General features: G+C 34.9%; 1 pseudogene; it reads right to left on the bottom strand.

The window, feature by feature from the left end:
- Positions 1-4,600: 4,600 nt before the first annotated feature.
- On the bottom strand, positions 4,601-16,660 carry LOC138307457 (enolase-phosphatase E1-like; annotated as a pseudogene).
- Positions 16,661-17,163: the final 503 nt, after the last annotated feature.

Raw genomic sequence — 17,163 nt, 5'->3', positions numbered from 1 at the left:
ACGGCGAAATGACTCTCCACTGTTATCGTACATTAGACAGGAAATCTTGCATATGTTTCGTGTTGTAACCTCATCTTAAAGATGCTCCACCGCTGACAAATGGTATTTTTTCACTATCAAAAACATTAGCAGACGATTTAGTATTTTTCTTCAGTTACAAAAGTTATTTACTTTACACCATTACCACCATTGAAAAGTTTAAGCTTCTAATTTTACTTCAAGTTAAAAATATGAAAAATAATTAATTGCATCCCGAAAAAATTCCATGCCACTATATCCTATATAGAATGAAGTAATGATTGCGCATGCACCAAAGGCGAAACAAATTATTTTATGTTATTTTTTGTGTTAATTAGGCATATATATACACGATTAAACACCAATTATTGTTCAAATGATGAATATCATTTATGCTCTGTCGGCGGTGGAGCATCTTTAAGCCATCGATATATATTTTCTTTTGTTATTAATGTTTTTAAGAAACCTTTAAATTTTGCTCCGGAAAGGTAGAGACTTATAACTATGGCTTAAAGATCGATAGCCGTTAAAATATTTTTTCATCTTTATTCATGTTATATTAATGCAAGCCATATAGCTCGTTGCATTTAAAGCAAAACATTGTTTGAAGTATTGTTTTAAATTTTGATGTTATAGAAATCTGAATAAATCCATTATGAAAAAGTCATTATCCAAAGTTAATACCGCTATAACTTTAAATATCGAGAATCACGGACTGTTTCAAAAGGGAAAATCGACAAAATGTGTTTTACAGACAAACAAAAATTTAAACAAAATTACAAAATCAATATGATTGACAAGACCTTGTTTTAAAAATCGAGCATAAAATGACGAAAAACCTCGTGGTGGAAAGAACAAGAAAATGTTATGTTAAAAACCAGAAGCATAAATACATACATGTACATATATATGTGTGTTTCTGTAAAAACTGACGGAACGTCGTATAATGTTGCATAAAACGTTTGAATAAACTTACTTGGATTGATCTGGATGTGGAATTCCTTTTCCATTGCGGCGTTTGTTGTTGTTGTTGTTGTTGTTTTTTTCACATTAAAAGATGGTAGTCAAAATAATTGACGGAGAATTCCAAAGTTACTTTATATCACTGGTTCCTTTATGCCTGATCAAATAAGAAAACACACATATTGGTTCTGATTAATTAATTAAATCAGCTGCGTAACAATTACGCATGTAATCTTCCTCTGCCGGAATACGTGTACATGTACATTGTACAAGAAGTTAGAACATGCGAGTCCCGAATCTCAGATACACCTGTAAAGTTCTATATTGAAAAGTGAAGTGACATCTAAATTTAAACAAGATAAGGAGACGATCAGTGCTTATAAAACCAATTATACAATAGATAGAAGCCTGCAATTAACGCTATTATAATTTTATCATATCGGTAGGCCTACCGGAAAAGTCAGTCAGAAGGTGATATCTTTTCCGCTACAACAGTAGCTAGCCTACAGGTGTCATTGATTTTAGACAGCTGTAATGTCAGCATGGTGTTAAAATCTTATGATTGACAGGTCTGTTATGGTCTAAACTATTTAAGTATTCCTCGGGCATTTTTCATATTTGTAACAGAAATACGTTAACCATATATCGGCAGAATTTCTTTGGGGATGAAAAAATGTGTTGAAATTTTATATCAGCCTGTGTAAAGGCGACCCGGGGTCATTTCCAATACCAAAATATGAAGTTTCAAATGCTGCATGTAAATACAAAAATTACTGTAGTTAATTTCAGAGGCAAAATCTTCAAATAACGATCGCGAGAAAGATACATCTTAGTACGATTTAAAAACTGCGACATTTAGTAGCATATAGGGATCTGATAATTATTTAAAATTTTATCAGCGCGGCATGCATATTTAACCCCAACAGAGTGTCCATAGACGATTTTAGATGTTTTAGGGTCTAGATAAAAAGTAAATAAAGTATACTATATAATATGAAATACTGCAGTAAGTAGAAGTCTTGTTTTTTATCTAGACTTCATTAGGTAAAGGTCTGTAATTACCGGTGGCTTTCACGAATTAAACCCGACATTTTTCAGATCATGTCATAGCACATCGGGCAAAAACTCCAACGATAGCTGCATGATATTTAACGTAAATTTAAATTTTAATTCTTGTCCTTCTGGACGTCGATATTGTATACTGTTCGACTTCATTTTGTTTTCTGTTTCTTTTCCCTATGCTTGTATTTTTCCTGACGCATTTTCTGAAGACAAGTGTCGCTCTACGTACACTTAGTGTCAAGACCTTTCTGAAGATCCACGTTATCTTTTTCATTTCCAAATATTCTAAATTCATTGTCATTTGCAAATAAGTATACTTCCGTCAACCGCTTCTGGATGCTCGTTCATGTTATAATAACGAACAACAACGGTCCTAATACTAAACCTTGTGAAACTCCTAATGCAACGTTGATCTATTCGGACTCTGCAACATTTATCAAAGGAAGATGATATTCAAAAAATAGTTGATTTGAAAATAATAAGAACATACTTTGATGATAAATCTGTTGCTTTCTGGTGATCGATTAAAAAACAAAAGTACAATATACATGGCTTCCGTCGATGTATCCTTCTTCTAGTAGCTTTAAACATGTCGACCCCACCCACATACCTCCGAATATAAAACCATATTTCTCTTCCGAGTACCTTATTTCCCATGTATAAGTTGCAAAGACCTTTTTACATTTTTTTCATATAGTATTCGATGACTTCAGTTTAGCCGTATGTTCATTTACCATGAACTATAGTTCTAACTTTACATACCGCGAATGAAGAGTGTGAGACAACTAGTTTTTCGGATATAATGTGATATTGACTCAGCCTTACCTTTCAGAAACGTTGGATGCAGCTGTCAAATCTTTGTTTTTTCCCCCTGCTTTATCCTCTTGTTACTGATGACTTTATCCAGATTTGAACTATATTTGTATGTCTGGTGACTTTATCCAGATTTGACCTATATTTGTATGTCTGGTGACTTTATCCAGATTTGACCTATATTTGTATGTCTGGTGACTTTATCCAGATTTGACCTATATTTGTATGTCTGGTGACTTTATCCAGATTTGACCTATATTTGTATGTCTGGTGACTTTATCCAGATTTGACCTATATTTGTATGTCTGATGACTTTATCCAGATTTGACCTATATTTGTATGTCTGATGACTTTATCCAGATTTGACCTATATTTGTATGTCTGGTGACTTTATCCAGATTTGACCTATATTTGTATGTCTGGTGACTTTATCCAGATTTGACCTATATTTGTATGTCTGATGACTTTATCCAGATTTGACCTATATTTGTATTCTGATGACTTTATCCAGATTTGACCTATATTTGTATGTCTGATGACGTTAATTAACCAGATTTGACCTATTTTGTTTGTCTATGTATTGGCTTTCTCCAAAGTTGTCCCATGTCTATATGTCTGGTGCCTTTATCAAGATTTGACCTTTGTTTGTATGTCTGATGACTTTATCCAAGCTTGACCTATATTTTATGTTTGGTGACGTCCAGATTTGACCTATATTTGTATGTCTGGAAACTTATCCAAATTTGACATATATTTCTTGTCTGGTGATTTTATCTAGATTTGACCATTAATTTGTATGTCTGACCTACATTTGTATGTCTGGTGGCTTTATCTAAGCTAGACATATATTTATATGTCTGGTGACTTTATCCAGATTTGCCCTATATTTGTATGTCCAATGACTTTATCCAAACTTGACCTATATTTGTATGTCTGGTGTGGTGAATTTATCCAGATTTGACCTATATTTGTATGTCTGTTGACTTTCTCGAAGCTTGACATATATTTGTATGTCTGATGACTTTATCTAGATTTGACCTATATTTGTATGTCCAATGACTTTATCCAAACTTGACCTATATTTGTATGTTTGGTGTGGTGACTTTATCCAGATTTGACCTATATTTGTATGTCTGGTGACTTTATCCAGATTTGACCTATATTTGTATGTCTGGTGACTTTATCCAGATTTGACCTATATTTGTATGTCTGGTGACTTTATCCAGATTTGACCTATATTTGTATGTCTGGTGACTTTATCCAGATTTGACCTATATTTGTATGTCTGGTGACTTTATCCAGATTTGGCCTATATTTGAATGTCTGGTGGCTGTAATCAAAATCATACCTACAGAAATTGACCCAATAAATGCCAGAGCGGTTAAAAAAATGAAAAGTAAAGGGTGTTTGATAGGACCAAATGTGAGCTTATTGTTACAAAATGAATGCAGTGTGTAAGACATTAATTAATTTACAAAAAATTTCAAATAGAGAAACTTACATGGTTGTTAATTAGCCTGTATTTATGTCAATCCAAGTGAAATTGAGAAAAAGTTAAAATGGGAAAAGGGGCACTTTTAGCGATGTGGGCACTTATTATCAGTTGAAATACTGGATATTTATTTAGTGTGCGACTTTGTCCAGGTTTGACCTGTATCATGAATATTGACGGAATATAAAGATGGAATTTAACACCATAAAATACGGAACTTAGATGAAATAATAATAAATCAACATCATCAGATTAGATACGATAAACAATATATTTGTTTAACTTTAAGTAGTCTTTAACAGCTCAGTTAAAAACATAACCAGAAGAAATGGTAAAAATCTATGTATATTTGTCATGATCCATGTAAATGTTCAATGTTGTATTTACATATATACAGAAGTAAAAGACTTGCTAAGAAATCCTAAAAAATTAATCCTAACAACTTATTCAATTCAGCTGCATACAATATAAATGTAGGCACATTTAAAACGTTCTTGAAGAGTGGTTAGTTCATCAACTGAAATCTTTTCACAGAATTATTCGATTTCTGAGTACTTTATACAAATTAAAATTTTTGGTCATATCAACATGTAAGTCCAATAGCTGTTGATTACAGCCCTTTCCCTAAACCTCAGGCAATACATGAGTGAAACATAGGCATTCGGTCACAAAATCATTTCACAAAGTCACTAACATCCATTTTTTAAGATCATTTCTCCACCAGAAGAATGTAATTTTCTCCAGCGGGATTACTCGAAGAGTCTGTTGTTTGAAGCATGATTTCTGCGCCCTGTTCCACGTATGGTTCTGACATATCCGTGACAACGGAAACAAAAACACAACCTTCCTCCGTAGTTCCAGACGAGGTAACAATTTCAGCCGGTTGAGCAACCATTATTGGCTGGTTTGCAATAACGGTATTTGTCATAGTTTGACCGGCAGTAATTGTTTGTCCAGCACCAACAGAAGTCAGCGAAATGTCCACAACTGAGGTGTCGGTTGACGCTAAGTTTTCAGCGACTGAATTATTTGCTACCAGATGCGTTGGAACAATTGAAGTTACCTCCCCTTGTACCAAAAGTGACTCGTTTCGCGTCACTGGAAGTGTCTGTGAAGTAACATTTTCTACTTTAATCTCTTGTACTTGGCCTGAGGAAGTTGTTGGTATTGGATCTGTTTCCGTCTCCTCTTTCACAATGGAAGGTGTGTTTACAACAACAGTTGCCGTGGAAACTGTATTGACTGGTTGGTTGCTTGTTGTTTCTTCGTAGACTGGTCCAGCATTATCATCATCTTCATCCGATAGTACATTTGTATCTACAACAGAGGAAACAAAATATTCAAATGTCATCAATTTTTTTTTTTTTTATAAAATTAGCTGGTTATAAAATTAATATTATTTTTTGTATCATTTAATATTTTAACATTACATACATATTACAATATAAATTACCATTGTACAACTGCCTCAAAGCTATAAACGAATATTTAGAATAATTTCACTCATATGTATCATGTCAAAATGTTTTATTACTGTATTACCCCATAAATCTGCATGTTTCATAATGGAAAAATCATGTGATAAACTCCATGGCAATTGTTTATCGTTTTTGTTTACACCTCCCAGTTTGAAAACACCTACAGCGTCTCTCACTGGTTATCTTTAACATCTCTTGGATGACTGCATTTAACTTTCAACTTTGAACTAATTTTCACAGCACATTTTCTTTTACGGGTAAATTACATTTATAATAGGTAGGTGCTTATTTGAGGTAGAAATATGTACATATGAACTGATTTTTCTCTCTCCCCTTTCTTCCCCAGCTACCCCTTATTTGAAACCATGGTTATCAAATATTCGTTCCCAACATTGCTGCCCAGTCTCATTCAAATTAATCGAGTAGTTTGAATGAGAAGTTGCCTAGAGAATTTTGTTTCTAGACAAACGAACAGACGGACAGTCTGAAAAATAATCCGATTCCAGTATCCCCTCGGCATTTATTGAGAGGTGAGTGGGAATATATTGAACTAAACCCACTACATACACCAGAAAACTTACAGTGAATATTTTCCTCGCTGTCAGACATATCTAAAGGTTCACTGCGAATGATTGTGAAACATTTCTTCTGACCGCCATGACCTTCCTCTTCAGCAGGTAAATCTTCTCCCAGAACGTCATCATCATCGTCATCGGAGTCGTCTCCCCTTGGTTTTGTCATCAGGTTCGGATAAAACAGCTTGAAAGAAAACAAAAGAAACTGCAGTAAAACTTGTCCTAGGAATCATCTATGTAAAAATACCAACAGCTTAAGTCAAATCAAATCTATAAAACCAAACCTCTTGTCTATATACTAAATACATGACCAATTGAAATAAATATTTATTTTTGATTCATAATCTGCATCAATTTGGATGCTTTAAAACTGATTAAAGCTTTCATTCTTCAGAAAGTTTTTTTTTCTTGTGGGTGTTTGGTTTTTTTTTCTTCTCGATTTTACTTTCTGGTAGGGTGCAAATCAGAAAACAAAGCTTTGGTTTAGCCTATTACTAATGCACAAAAGTATAATTTTAAGGACTTGTTGTCCATAATAAATCCACCAAACATCACTTACAGACCAGGCTAGATTGGGTGTGAGATTTCGACCAGGGACCATAAACACTTTGTTGCCTTCAGTCTCCTTTAACATCATCAGTTTTTTTGTGGGCGGAGCCAAATCTAGTTTAGTGACGATGTCGGATGTATCGGAAACTCTCATCTTCATCATCATCGTGGGTATTTCTTTCTGATTATCGACAATCAATTTGGATCCCTTCGCCCGTGATCGTGAGACAGGAGCTAAAAATATTTCAAAAATATATGATTTCACAGAATAAGAGCCCATGGACAATAGCAGTTTCCTGAATTTTGGACAACAAACATTTATTCATATGAAGCATATTGCTGCTGAAAATGACACAGATCCTAAAGAGAACTTTTGCGGAAATTTAAAAAAATTGTATCAGAAAAATTAAAAGTAAATTTGAGCTGAATTTCTATGATAAAACTATAATGAAACCATTCATCACATGACTTTTTAAGTCTGTGTTGGCAATAATATTGGCTTCGGCTGGACGATCGAACTAATGGAGCTTGAGAAAAAGTTTGAAATATGAAATCCTACATTTTTCTCTCCTATTCTCCCTAAAACTGATTCTGTTCAAATTCTAAACATCCTAAGTTTTCTCCCCTTAGAAATGATTAACCATACTCAACCCAACACTGATCATTATAATCAATCCTATTTCAATACATAAAGCAATGTCAGTTTTTACATAGAGGAAAACATTTCAACATCAACTGCGAGCACCAATACCTCAATGTACACGAGAGTACTTTTGATTTCATATAAGCCCCTCCCCAATGAAAACCTATCCACCCCTCCCCAAGATGTGAGCTAAAAACGGTAAATCTTACCTTTTTTTCTCCACTCGCGACTGCGGGCAGACAGACGGAATGAACTATTAGACACATGATACTTGAGCTTTGATTGTTGGTCACTAGGCAGTGATACAACCAGCTCCTCTTGGAGATTGGATTTAACAGATACTTCGTTGGGCTTGGGGAGGTTATCGCTGACCAATACCACGTCTTGGACTTTTGCAGGAGTTTTCTTTTTTTCCTTAGTTGTAGCTTTATTGTGTTTTACAATAGCTTGGGGAATAACTGTGACCTTTGGTTGAGCCTGTGGCAGAACTTTATTTTTTTTTTCCTGCTGATTTTGGTGAATTTCTGGGCTTCTTTGTCACTGGTTCTGTTGAGATTTCTTCAACTTCTTGTTTGGGAGCGCAGTAGACCGGTTTTTACAGGGTTTTCAGCATTTCGAGTAGATTTACGAGTTCCTTTCACTTCTATGATATTTCCCGATTTTCTCAGTGCTGAAATGATAAATAAAATTAACGGTAGAGTAAACAAGCAAATTCGTGGAATTTCCATCCCCCGCTTTCAGGACATGTTGTAGGTAAAAGAACTTGGCTAAGCCCTTAACTTTGTTACCAAGTTTTAACAATATTAGTTTTAACATTTGTTAATTATTACACAGAAAACTGCAGAAAAATGACATTGGTAGTAAATTAAAGGGCCATAACTCTGATAAATAACATCCGCTGAAAGAGTTGATCGAACCTAGCCAGGCACTTAAGGCATACAACCTTGTTACCAAGTTTGATAAAAATTGGTTAATATTTATTACAGTTATTGTATGGAAGTGGCAGAAACTGACTTTTTTTAATTTAAGCAAAGGGCCATAACTCCGCTAAATAAGATCCGTTGAAAGTAGCAATCTAACATGGCCGAGTCCTTAAGGCATTTAACCTTGTTACTAAGTTTGAAGAAAATCGGTTTACATTTGTTACACTTATTGCACGGAAATGGCAGAAAATGACGTTTTTAGTAATTCAAAGGGCCATAACTCCGCTATTGAAGGTCCATCGACAGTCGCGATCAAACTTGGATGAGCCCTTAAGGCATTTAACCGTGTTACTAAGTTTTAAGAAAATTGGTTTACATTTGTTACAGTTTTTGCACGGAAACGAAGTGTTACAGACAGATGGACAAACCCAAATTAATATCCCCTGTTTTGGAGAAAGCAGGGGATAATAAACTGTTTAACAATGTGAATCATCAGTCACACTGCATAAAACACCAGAAAAAAATCCAAAATTTCCATAATGTTCAATATTGATACCAACCTTTTTAAAGAATCCAAGAATCCATTTTACAAAAGTTGAATAACTTGCTTAATTTGTCGAAATATTATTTTCAACGATTTTTAAATATATATGAATTCGTATTTTTAAAACTAACACACTACCAACGAAAGCAATTGAAATGAAGCGTACATGTAAAAGAGAATGTTAACCCATTAGCCCCTGAAAATTTATAATGGACAGGTTTAATATTTTATTTAAAAGAGTCTAAAATGTATCCTCAGAGACAAAGAGACATACATGTATATCTACATGACTATAACTATACAACCACTTCTGTGATAATTTCATTCTACAGTGTACAGTTATAAGGCTATATCGGACTTGTAGTAGAAACATTTTCATAATTTAATCTCGTGAATTAAGTAGAATTTGTTCATCATTGGAGTTTTTCCTCGATGTGCTATGACAAGACCTGAAAAATGTGGGGTTTAATTCATGAAAGCCATCGGTGATTACAGACCTTTACCTAATGGAGTCTTGATCAAAAACAAGACTTCTTCATACTGTATTTAATATTATATATATATAGCATACATTATTTACTTTTTTTTTACCCTTAAATTTCAAAAATAGTCTATGGTCGCTCTGTTGGGGCAGTGGTGGCAAAGTGGATAAGATGTCTCGACCTATTACCACAAGCCGTCCACCTCTGGGTCGCACGTTCCAATTCCATGTGGGGCAGTTGCCTGGTACTGACTGCCGGTTGGTGGTTTTTCTCCGGTTCTCCGACTTTCCTCCACCAACAAACCTGGCACATCCTTACATGACCATGACTGTTAATAGGACTTTACACTAATAATACCCGAGTAGAATTTAATTACACATAAAAATAAGTAATTTTATACCTTTCTTAGCTTCTTTAGCAAAGTCCCTGATTGGAGGGGCCCTTTTCTGGGCTGACCCCATTGGTTTGGGTACCTCGTTCTTATGGCTGATCATTTTGGACTGGTTATAATTAGCCATGCCTGGTAGTCCTCGTAGAGCGAGTTCCAATGTTGATACCATGTCTGGGTAGAAAAACTCGTACGACTTTCCTAAAACACAATATCTCTTTGTTAGGTTAACTCATTCAACCCTGAAATTTGATAATGGACTAGTCCACTTTTTGTTTTAGAAGAGTCTAAATGGATTTTTAGGGGTGAGTGAATTAAGTTAATGTACCTATTTAACTGTACTAATTTTTTTCAAACAAAATGAATATTGAAAGAGAAGGAGAATTTTCACTCCTAAACCACAATTTGTCTTCATCAACAAACCAATTTCGCGGAGCTCAAAATTGCAAACAAAATGATAATTAAAACAGTCAGGCAAAATGTTTTACTCCAATATAAGGAATTGGGCACATGTTGGCCCTAAAATCATTTTGTTATATTTGTTGTGCCAGCAAAAAAAAAAAAAAAAAAATATTAAAAAAAATAATGAGAAACTATCAATAACAAGAGATTCACTTTGAAACAAATTTTCTAAAAACAAACTAATATGAGAACTCATACTTTTTTGTATCATGGAATCTTTGTTTTCTTCAATGTCTTCCTTCTCGGTTTTGATAGTAAACGTTTCCTCTTTTTCTGGAGATTTATTTTCTGTGTCCAAATCCTCCAGGACCTTTATATCAGCCATGTCAATCGCTTCTCCTTCCTCATCCTCACCGATTATGGTAGTGACAGTCGTCGAGGATTCTATAAGAATAAATTTAAGCTGAGTTAGTACCGCCAAAAAAATGCTGCCATATTCAAAAGCACCAAATTGATGATCATGATTGAAAAAAATCACTCTCAATTTTCAAATATAACATTGAAATAACATTTTAAAATGATACTAAAAAATCCCATCTTTTCATTTTCCAGGGCAAAAACACTCATCTGGATATATCTTTGAGTTACTCTAATACACCGTTTCCGTAATACAACATTCAGTCAGTTAAATATTGTGACTTTCATCACCACGTGACTAATTTAGGGCACATTTGAAACAAAATGACGGCATATGTAATGATTGTACACGGCTGGAAAATTACATATTATGACAGTACATGTTCAGTTAACATTAATTATCAACACATTTTGTATTAAATATAATCTAAACATGCATGAATATTTAATTTAGACACTTCACAAGGAAATAACATCAAAGTTACAGCATCAAATGGAGCTGTCGCCTAACAGTTGGAAATCAATGGTATCTGACGTCTCACTCACAAATATTTCCTAACTTACCAGCTGGGTACCTTTGTCCAAAAATCAATAACATATAAGAAACACAAAACATAATAGTATATCTTAGTTACATTAACGAGTAAGTATTATCGACAATGAACTTTACTCAGACATTGGTATTCTCTGTCTATAAGTGTCACTACCTTGACGGAAAATGTGCCCTAAATATTTTGCCGTCACATGACCAAACCAACGTTTTCTACCTCCAACACAGAAGAGTTCCTTGTATCCCGGAATCGGCGTATTTGCCAGGACCTTGACAAAAACACTCATATTGTGTAGTCATAGTGTTTCCCACAGGAAAAAAAAGGGCATGGTGCTGGGTTTTGAAAAGGGCACCTTGACCGCGATAAATAACCATCAGAGGGGCACAAAGGTTATATCGACAACTTCCAATACATGGGGAAATCTTTAAAACTGTCTTGTTGTTTATTTAATTCTGGTTCAACTTAATATCATTTAAATGCTTTAAACTCTCTGAGTTGCTAAGTAATAATATCAGGACATCTATTTAATTATTCTGAGTGAAAAAAATGATTTTGAAAATTGTAATCTGCAGATCATATGATCATGACTATAATTATTCACAAGAAAGATCTAAATTTCATTTATATTAATTAAAAGAATGGGAAAATTCAAAATGTATTTCTTTATTTCAATCCAATTACCTTTATTTTAATATATATCTTTATTTAAATCTTAATATCTAAAACAAGAGGCCCAGAGGGCCTGTATCGCTCACCTGGTTTGTAATGCCAAATAATTTTCTGAATACAGGTTCATTGTTTCTTTTCTAAAGGAATTTTAATATTAACCTCTAAATCCCCTATTGGGCCCCACCCCTCCTGCCCCCGGGGGGTCAGAGCCAAAATTTATACAAGTTCTGTTCCCCTTCCACAAAGGATGTTTCTGGCCAAATTTGGTTACAATCCATGCAGAACTCTATGAGAAGTAGCGATTTAAAGGATTGACCTCTATTTCCCCTATTGGGCCCCACCTCTCCTACCCCCAGGGGGTCAGAGCCAAAATTTATACAAGTTCTGTTCCCCTTCCACAAAGGATGTTTCTGGCCAAATTTGGTTACAATCCATGCAGAACTCTATGAGAAGTAGCGATTTAAAGGATTTACCTCTATTTCCCCTATTGGGCCCCACCCCTCCTACCCCCAGGGGGTCAGAGCCAAAATTTATACAAGTTCTGTTCCCCTTCCCCCAAGGATGTTTGTGGCCAAATTTAGTTACAATCCATGTAGAACTCTATGACTAGTAGCGATTTAAAGGATTTACCTCTATTTCCCCTATTGGGCCCCGCCCCTCCTGCCCCCGGGGGGTCAGAGCCAAAATTTATACAAGTTCTGTTCCCCTTCCCCCAAGGATGTTTGTGGCCAAATTTTGTTACATTCCATTCAGAACTCTATGACAAGTAGCGATTTAAAGGATTTACCTATATTTCCCCTATTGGGCCCCGCCCCTCCTGCCCCCGGGGGGTCAGAGCAAATATTTATACAAGTTCTGTTCCCCTTCCCCCAAGGATGTTTGTGGCCAAATTTGGTTACAATCCATGTAGAACTCTATGACAAGTAGCGATTTAAAGAATTTACCTCTATTTCCCCTATTGGGCCCCGCCCCTCCTGCCCCCGGGGGGTCAGAGCCAAAATTTATACAAGTTCTGTTCCCCTTCCCCCAAGGATGTTTGTTGCAAAATTTAGTTACAATCCATGTAGAACTCTATGACTAGTAGCGATTTAAAGGATTTACCTCTATTTCCCCTATTGGGCCCCGCCCCTCCTGCCCCCGGGGGGTCAGAGCCAAAATTTATACAAGTTCTGTTCCCCTTCCCCCAAGGATGTTTGTGGCCAAATTTGGTTACAATCCATGTAGAACTCTATGACTAGTAGCGATTTAAAGGATTTACCTCTATTTCCCCTATTGGGCCCCGCCCCTCCTGCCCCCGGGGGGTCAGAGCCAAAATTTATACAAGTTCTGTTCCCCTTCCCCCAAGGATGTTTGTGGCCAAATTTGGTTACAATCCATGTAGAACTCTATGACAAGTAGCGATTTAAAGGATTTACCTATATTTCCCCTATTGGGCCCCGCCCCTCCTGCCCCCGGGGTGTCAGAGCCAAAATTTATACAAGTTCTGTTCCCCCTCCCCCAAGGATGTTTGTGGCCAAATTTGGTTACAATCCATGCAGAACTCTATGACTAGTAGCGATTTAAAGGAAATGTTGACGGACAGACGGACGGACGGACGACGGACGACGGACGCCGCGCCATGACATAAGCTCACCGGCCCTTCGGGCCAGGTGAGCTAAAAATACTGTATTGATTTGAATAAGATAACATGCTTCATAATAATGGACAATTAATTAAAATAATATTCTAAATTTACAAGCACTAAATTTAGAAAATACAGATAAGTGTTAAGAGTAGTATGCAAAATATTTCAATTTAATCTGATAGAGAAAAAAGTTGATTTCTTTTTAATTTGATTTATTTTAATTACTTTGCTATTAATAATTTTATTATTATTAAGATATCTTTTCTAAAAATAAATTCACACCGAAATTCTAAAAAAATAATACCTTTTTCATTTTTAAAAACGTGAATATTAGTAAAATCCTGAAATTCAATACCTCCGGATCTACTATTACAATACACCCAAAACGGCGGCCATTACGATTGCAAATCTTGTGACATCCATCCGATATAGATAAGCCTATTAAACATTAAAAACGTGAGTAAATCATTTACGGTTGTAAGCAGTATTTGTTTTTGAAGTAATGCTCACTAGCTGTAGTCATAAAACTTATTGAAAGGCCAGCTGATTGTTTTCTAGGCTGCCGATCGGCTGCTTGACTTCAGCTTACGTAATACACAGACCTGAAAGTGACACCACAAGCCAAGATGGATATAGCCCAAGGCTTCTAATTAGGGCCACTGGGGTGTTGGTCAGGGGGTCAGGGAGTGGTCACACTTCTTTTGTTTACTTAATTATCAAGCCACTACCTGGTATTTGGTAATTTAGTAGAAGTGTACTGGGGACAAACAGGGCACGGCGTTAGGTCATAGGGGCATGGCGTCAGGTAAAAAGGGCACGGCGCGGCGCCATGCTAATCGGGGCTGTGGGAAACACTAATCTATTTTTGAGTTACTCTGATTTGCCAGGGCCTTGGCAAAACCACTCACCTGGATAAAGTGACTTATTCTAATAGTTAAACCAGCTACTATATATATAGTACATGCATGTACTTAAGTGGATTTGATTGAGTTCAGTATCAAATTCTGTTAAATCATTGGATTGATCCTCTATAAAAATATAACCATGATGACACAGAATGAAAGATCAAAAGTAGATACATTATAAATAAGTGTACTGATTTGGAATTTAAAGAGCTTGTCTTCCTGTTACTAACCTTGTGGTGTTTTCGTGTCCTCTTCAACTTTCACTGGAGATTCAACTTCTGTTTCAACTGTTTCAGAAACTGGAACATAATATATTTTCCCTTGATTTATCATTTATTTCTTTTATAGATTAAAGGATGGTTTATATAACATAAGTCACACAACTGGAAAGCCCTAAAAATAATTTACACTTCCTTTTCCTGGTCAATAACATCAACTGAAAATCAATTATTTCCTCTTCTTAATTCTGGTAAATAACACCAACAATGATTGAAAATCAATTATCTCCCCTTACAATTTCAATTCAATTATAACCCTTACAATTTCAATTCAATTATCTCCCCTTACAATTTCAAATCAGTTATCTCCCCTTCTTAATCCTGGTTTGTAATGCATTGTACCAACAACTGCACAAACAACCAGAACATTTTCTAAATGACCCTACCTTTCTCAAACAAAAGATCAGTGACCAGAACATGAATTATCTCCCTTTCTTTTTGTAGCTGAATATACCAATACATCTCCCCCATTTGATTTCAAAACCTGACATATGAATGATCTTCTCTCACAATTACTTCATTCTGAATAAACACGACCAAGAACTGAACATGAGTTATCTCCCCTTCCTAATTTGGAAGCATGTATATTCGTACAGGTGAGATCATAATTATATTTTACTTTATCATACAGGTATAATGGAAACTCTGATCTATTGTATGATTGGAAAATTTACCTGACCCATCATGTGTCTCAACCTTGACTTCTATTATTATTGGTTGAGCAGATTCAGCTTCCATGTTCAATGTATCCTTGTAAACAGAATGAATATATAGCTTAAGCTTCCTCCTTTGTAAACTGCAAAAAAATACAAGTCATTAACAAAATTATTAATATAAGACTTACATGTAACAAATTTTCTCACCAAGTATTAAAATAATTAAATTGAAATTGCATAATGAACTGAGTCTTTGATTCATGTGTCTTCATGTGTGATAGTACTTTTTGCATTGAAGGGGAAGCAACCCTTATTCTGGAATTTTGACCAAAATGATAAAAACTCACCAAATGCAAGATGCAATATTGCATATTATTGATAATTAATATAGTATGCAATGTCATAAGGGTACTTGATTACTAGGAACAAAGAAAACCACTGGAATACATTCCTTTTGTAGACTATATGATTTCATAATTTTTATTATAATGATTATTATATTGTAAATCAATCATTTTGACAATGAACAAAATTCAGGATATTGATAATATTGATCTAGTCCCAATATTATCCGTAATAATTAACTGTCCCAAACTTCTACATATTTACCATTAATATTTACAATGACAATTTATTTGGGCTTTAATTACCCATTCAAGCAAGTATAAGAGAGTAAAATGAACAAATTTCTTTACTAAATGAATTTGTGTTATGTCTATCAAAGATGAATATAGCTAATAGTTTGAGTGAAAAATCTACAATCTGGAAATCGTACACCATAACATTATACATATTACAGAGCCTAATTAGAGAGGAAAATCAATAATTAATCCACCGATTTATTATATCAAATCACACATACCTTTGCATTCATAATTTAATCTTAATTGCTGCAATCAGTGCAAATGTTAATTTCAGTTATAAGTAACGGTAACATCCTACAAAGAAATCAGTTGATAATGGATATTTGAAAAAATGCATATGGACATTTCGGGCACTTGCTAAGCCTAATGTAGCCCGGACAGCATTGTTGCAAAATTGATCAATTAATGCCAGATGTGCATCATGCATATTGGTCTTCATTCTTACCAATATCTTATGCATCTATTAAAATACCAGAATATTGCAATTTCTACCTTGATTTTCCTTGTTAGACAGGTAAAAACGGTTGTACTTTTCAACTTTCCTTATGTGATGCCATTAATGTTTGACTTCCGGTCACGTTAGGCGCGTTCGTTTGCTAACATCAGTATTATTAAAGTACGCCTACACCGACATTTTCACTTTCATACCAATTCCTCATTTTGTTATAAAATGTGTTGAAGGACATCGACATGTTCTCTGGTATACACCCATTTGTCTTATTAATATTTTTTAATGAATCGAATAAAGAAAATGTATCATGTGCTTGATACTCTCTGTAATATTTCTAAGGCAGTATATATAGATCATAGTTGTTCCATAAGGGGAAAAACGCCTTTTTTTACTCAGTTAGGGTGAAGTGGACAGAAAAAGTCAGCAAGTTTAGAATAGAAACAACGTTGACATTATCCAATAAGAAGACATTTCAACACAACACTAACCCCATCAAAGACTACATAGAAAACTCTACATACATGTAAATGTACCACATGTGTGTGTATCATGTGTGTGTGTGTGGGTGATTGAGTCGGACTCCCTAACATTAAAAATGTTAAGTTCGTTTTTATGTTTTATTAAGAATTTTGTGGT

Source organism: Argopecten irradians, chromosome 14 (genome assembly GCF_041381155.1).
Source record: "Argopecten irradians isolate NY chromosome 14, Ai_NY, whole genome shotgun sequence".
Classification (NCBI taxonomy): domain Eukaryota; kingdom Metazoa; phylum Mollusca; class Bivalvia; order Pectinida; family Pectinidae; genus Argopecten; species Argopecten irradians.
This window is presented reverse-complemented; position numbering and strand designations above follow the sequence as displayed.